A 6,000-nucleotide genomic window follows, 5' to 3' on the forward strand; every position below is an offset into this window, starting at 1 on the left:
CTTGTCGCTTAAGGCTCCGAAGAAAAAAGGTGAAGGAGATGGAAGCGAGACTTTTTTAAGACATTTGTGATGCAAATAGGGTATAGAGAAAGGTGCAGATTACTTTTTATGCTTTTGGAGGACCAAAAGCTCCTCAGTGGGGAGGATTGATCTAGGTGGATCATTAGACACCATGGCATGAACGCTTGAAAATCAAAGTGATCAGAAAGACTTTGAACTAGGACTAGATCGAAGAGCTCATCTTTCTGATCGTGGAGGTGCAAACATCTCGTTAATATGAGCTGGATGAGAAAGTTATCTTGAAAAGAAGGTCAGCTTGATCCTTAAGAAAATGAGTTTTTTCCATAAAAATTGGACTTTAAGCCTTAAGAGTCAAATCGAAATCGACATAGTCCAAAGGGCAGACTTAAGACGGGCCTTTAGGACCCCTGATCAACGATCTCTGATTAATCGGGATTGGGGGCAGGCAATCGGCGATGTCAGAGAGTTAGGTTATGCGATTGGCGGTCAAATCAGTGATATTGGCGTTGCGAATCGCCGATGGAATATCGACATCGGTAAAACCAAAAGGCCGAGGATCGGGACCCCTGCGATTAGTGATCGTTGATATCAGTGATCGGAGTGATCGGCGATCGGCGTTGGCACATGCCAATATATCGGCGAAGGACCTAGGGCTGATGCGATAGCGATATGCGATTTAATTTCAGCTTTTAGATCAGGAAGCCGATCAATGACCATGATAAAATCGGTGATCGGAACGATCGGTGATCCCGACTTATGATTAGGCACATACCCAATGGAATAATAGATCTGATTTTATAAAATTTGAGGTCCGAGAATTTAGAATTTTTAGTGTATTCCCAGTTTTGGTGAAATCATTTATGCGATGCAGTAAGCGATTAAAGCGGACCTGATAAGGTTTTTAGGGCTGATTTAAACTGTTTTGAAGTTTGGCTTTAAAGGGATTTGTCAGATTTGTTAGTTTTTAGTGTATTTCTATTTTAAACCAGAAAGAAGGCTATTTTCAAAGTTTTGTTGCAATGGCCGATGTTTCTAAGCGAACGACTTCTATTTTGAACAGAAACGACCCCGATTTGTATGCGACCTTGTCCCAAACATGTATAAAACATGATGGGTGATACAGAGCCGAGGAGAGCGCGGAAGGTTGTGTAGTAATGGTATGACAGAAAGCCTGAGGGCAACAAGCCAGAGGAAAAATACTGGAGAGACAGTGCCAGAAGAGCCCGAGAGCCTGTGTTGGGGAATGCTATAGAGCCTGAGTGCCAGAGACCTCAATGAGGAGGTTGCGCTGATGGAGAGCTACAAAATGAGAGGGCTAGACATTGTACAGAGATAGCTAGAGCACCGCAGAGAGCTACAACGAAGCATGTTAGCCGGAGAGTGCTTGAAATTTTGGCAGATTCGTAGAGCAGGAGACACACCTGAGCACTATATGGCCAAATAGGCATAGAGCTACCAAGCGAGAAGACCCAAATGATTCTTCTCTTTATGATCGGTTATATTTCTTTGTCATCGATTCTTCTTGTATGATCAATGCTTCTTTGAGATCGATTATTTTTCTTCGATTGCTTATTCTTCTTGCATATTGATGGTGTGAGATCAATGTTTTAGCAAGCATCAACACTTTGACAGTTTACTTCAGATCACCACTTCTTCATATGGCCATTCATAATGAGGCCGTGCAGATTGGTAGTAGACCGTGCCTGCACATTGATAATGTGAATAGATGTTCACCGTGGATTGATTTATCCACTTCTTCATTCATATCTTTAGTTGGCCTGTGGTTGGTGTGAGGTATATGATTTATTCATATATTTCTTCTTTTACATTATGCTGCAGATCCTAGATTGATATTGATGTAGGATCTTCTTTATTTTCATGTTGTCATGATTCCTTGCTTCATGTTATGAGGAATCTTCATATGATGTACTTTATGCTTTGAGATCCCTTTGTATGTTTATGGGATACTCTTGTTGTCGTGTGCATGTGTTTTTCTTTGACATTCCTTTTGTGCCTTGTTGGCAGGATGCACACCATGCATGTTTTTGGTCATACTGATAGGAGTATTGATTGAGAGTTCTAGTTGTAGAATATCTCTTAGAGCCACTCCTGCGTGAGGGCCTTCTTCCTTGTATGATCGAGACAACAAACTCTTGTGGACATCACTTTTATTGACAACACCTAATGCAATGGCCTACACCACCTTGACTGGGGCCTAGAGATGTAGTCCCTCTTGGACAAACTCTGTTAACAATGGCTTTTGTTTTCATGTGCTGATGATTTTTATGCTCCTCTTCTTTTCCGCGTGCACTTGTATTCCTTAATGTTCTTTTAAAAGGGCAATTTTAACACATCACAAAAGTAAAAGGTCTTGTTAAGGTACTTCTTTACACCCGGACCTAGATCACAGTGGTAGGAGGTAGAAAAGAAAGCAGGTTTCTATGAATAAGAAGAGGAAACCACAACATAGACATGGGATGTCAGGGAAGCCACTAGAGCCATGAAGGATATGGATATTGATTGAGTTGCTCAGAGGATGAGCAACACTTTCAGTAGGGGGTGATGATGAGCCTGATCATTGGGTAATTATATGGGCCTTAATTCACCTCCTAGCTTAGTCAAACCAACTTTTCTCACAACTTATTACATGTTTTTGATTATATTTTGTTTATGAGATGAGTTAGAGTGGGATATCATGCCTAGTGGACTAATATGTAAGGAATGTAGGTTTGAAGGAGAAAACCAAAGAATTTTGGCAAATACTAAGGTTGAAACTCGAATGGGACAAGTGAGAGGGATTGTAGGAGGTAAATCCTCCTCATTTACTTCTCCCCCATTCGAATATTCCTCCATTTATCACACCAGCTCGGAGTGCAAGCAGCCAAGTCATGAGGATTAGAAGGCAATTGAGCAAGTGAGAGAAAAAGAGCTAGTTTATCTCGAGTTTGGGAGCCGAGCCTCCCTAATTTTAAGGAAGTCATTGGGGACTTTAGTTGTATAAGTAGAGAGGCCTAGAGCCTCATTAGGATTCAAATTTTTGTTGTAAAACTCTAAGTTATTTTCGAGCTCCAGACTTGTGGAAGATTTTGATGTAATTCTCTATTTTGGTAATAAGAATGAATTTTTTTTTGAGCCAGTACTGAGTTAACTCAGAGGGATGAAGCTCTTGGGTTAGGTACCAACCCTAGTAGCCAAGGATCCTCTTTTTTTATTTGTATGTTTAGCTTAGTTTCATAGCTTCATTGTTAATTTGTGTTTAGAGGTATTTTCATTACAAAGTAGTGTAGATTTGATTGGTTGTTTGTTAGTTTGCTTCCATTTGTGCCTTACTTCAGTAGCAGGTTGGTAGGGATAAAAGAAGCACCAAAAGGATGTCAGCAGGTGTCTTGGCCTCACTAGGATCATGATTTGAGGAAGGGACCCTTATGTAGCCCCAAAAACACAGATTTCTATTTCTTTCATAAGCTTTAGAGTTTACTGTATTGAAGCTAGCATTTGATCAGTTTTGCAAAGTAGGACTACCTTTCCATCTCTTCTATCTTCATTCTTGTAGTAAATCTCATCCATGATTCCATTCCTTTCAACTACTTTTCTCATGCATAAGGTAGACAATTAGTTCATTAATTCTGCTTTTCTAGCTTATGAGAATGCTTCTTGTTTACATGATTTTTTGGAAATTATACATGTTTGATACAGAGCAGGTGCTTCAGGAGAAGAAATATACCTCATAGCCAGCAATCACCTTTCCACTTCATCCACCATAATCATTCCTTGCTTTCACCATTGTCTTCACTAATTTCATCATTTTACATAGAAATTCTTCCAAGCACATTGAGCAAATCCAACCATCTCCTAACCTTGCTATTGACTTCTGAGTGACCCTAAGCCTTTTATCACACTATTCCACCCATAAACCACCTTCCCTAAGCCTTCCATCACCTCCAACACCTCTCATTTTTCTCTTGGCTGCATCCTGTAGAAATACAGGGAATCTAATAGGTTTCTAGTACATCCTATAGGTTTTCTTGTAGTGGATTGTTTTGAGGCCGAATTGAGGGAAAACCTCTAGGAAGCCCCCAAAGGTCACTCTAGGGTCTCTCACACCATCCAGCCATCTCCTAAACGTTCCAACCATCCTCAAACATCCCTAAACCACCTGCCACATCACCACAAGAGATTAGTTTGCATATTTGATTTTGCATGAAAAGAACAAAAAGAAAAAAATAGAGTTATTTCAGTCCCTTTACTTGCACAATGGCGATGTTTTATGCTTTTAACTTCCATGCTTAGATAGTAGCATTTGGTTCATGTTAATTTAGCAATATTGCAAAGCATAGTTTAATAGCAGTTAATTAGGAAATTGTGTGATTTAGCATTGAATTTCAGTCTTTTTCATTATTGCAATAGATCAGCTCTGTCTTAGATTAGATTTCCCTTTCTTTCATCAAGAAACCAAGCTTCTTCTGAATCCATAGAAGTGTGGCTTGAAAACCCCCAGTGGTCTCTCACCAGCTGAACAAGTGACAAAAGGCAGGACCATCACTTTTACTTATGTATACAACATTGTCACCTCCAAGTTTGTACGAACCCCGAGTTGATAAAGTAAAGCTAGTAGCCCAGGAGTTGCAACATTCTTGCTTCAATACTGGTGCTCATCACAACTCTAAGATGATAATATCACAAATCTGCCAATGAAGCTCTCTAATAGTGGAAAATAAGTTTTGTTACACACATGCTACAAACTACAATAATTGCCTGCGAACCTCCTCAACAAGATCAATGGGAAATGGGTGATAGTTATTTTTCTGAAGAAAGTCATATAAGCTTGGCCCAAGTTTTTCAAAAACTTGTTAAGATTATTTGCATACATCAAAAAATTAAAACTTCTCTAGAAACAAACAAAATAAGATATTTCAGAGGCCATTTAAAATGCATAAAAGTCACTAATGAAAAAATGAAGTTCTGCTGAGAACTCACGATACACGTGTGATTCCTATAGTCAAACTAGTCATGCATTTGCACACAACTGTATCAAACAAGCCACACATGTCAACTGACCCGTGAGATACTGTAACTTAAGGATTCTAAAGAAAATAATCATTGTGAATGGCTATATCTATTAAAAATTGTGGATTGATTAACTAAATGACATATCACAATAGATATTCATTCTTTCATACTGTGTACTAGTTCTATCATGCTTGGCAACTTTACGCAGTACATCAATTTCAACAAGGGTTGAACCAAATTTCATAATTGATATTTGTCTTGACAAAGATTTAGAAACTTTAGTCTATGTTGTCTCTCCTTCCCTATGTTGGGATCAGTTCAATTCTCTGTACACATTCCACTACTTTTACAAGCAATGATATCTATACATAGATCATTTCATCAAGATCCAAATATGAAATTATAGCCACCTTAGAGATTGAAGAAATACATAAAAATGCCATTAATATACTAGTCATTGTCTCTAAAACTAAGCTTCATTAAAAAATCTTGGTAAGATATAAACCTCGGTCATTATTCTGTTGCATCCATCACCTTCAATAGTAATTGCTTGCAATGAACCAAATGGTACACCTACCAACCCATCGCCCTAGAATTCCATCAATACTATGACTGATCTAAGATATTATGGGACTTGAAAACTAGTGACTAGTGGCACAGGCACATTTGATGATGAAGAGGAATGAATATTCTGAGAAGGATTAAAATGACTACCTTATGAAGGCTTGGAAATAGATGATGATAAGCCTTGTCCTTGAGAAGAACCACTACTTCTCCTAGGTGCTTGTGTGAATGAAATATGATGTGATCCCCAAGGCATACTTGGTAGTGGATGTAGCATTGAAGAAGCAATATCCCCAGGTCCATTTGGATTTCGGTTCATTGGAACCCAATTTCCAGATTCATGGTTAGTTTTTATGTTCTCCAAACCTACAAGAAACTAGGTATTACTAGAAATACCCATCATCA

At 38.8% G+C, this 6,000-nt stretch overlaps 1 pseudogene; it reads right to left on the reverse strand.

Annotated features, from left to right (window-relative positions):
* The window catches only part of LOC149192656 (serine/threonine-protein kinase AFC2-like), a 28,805-nt pseudogene extending 23,530 nt beyond the window's left edge, over window positions 1-5,275 (reverse strand).
* Window positions 5,276-6,000: the final 725 nt, after the last annotated feature.

This window comes from Pinus tabuliformis, chromosome 2_2 (genome assembly GCF_031772625.1).
Source record: "Pinus tabuliformis cultivar Carrire ecotype Pingquan chromosome 2_2, CPIR1, whole genome shotgun sequence".
Classification (NCBI taxonomy): Eukaryota; Viridiplantae; Streptophyta; class Pinopsida; order Pinales; family Pinaceae; genus Pinus; species Pinus tabuliformis.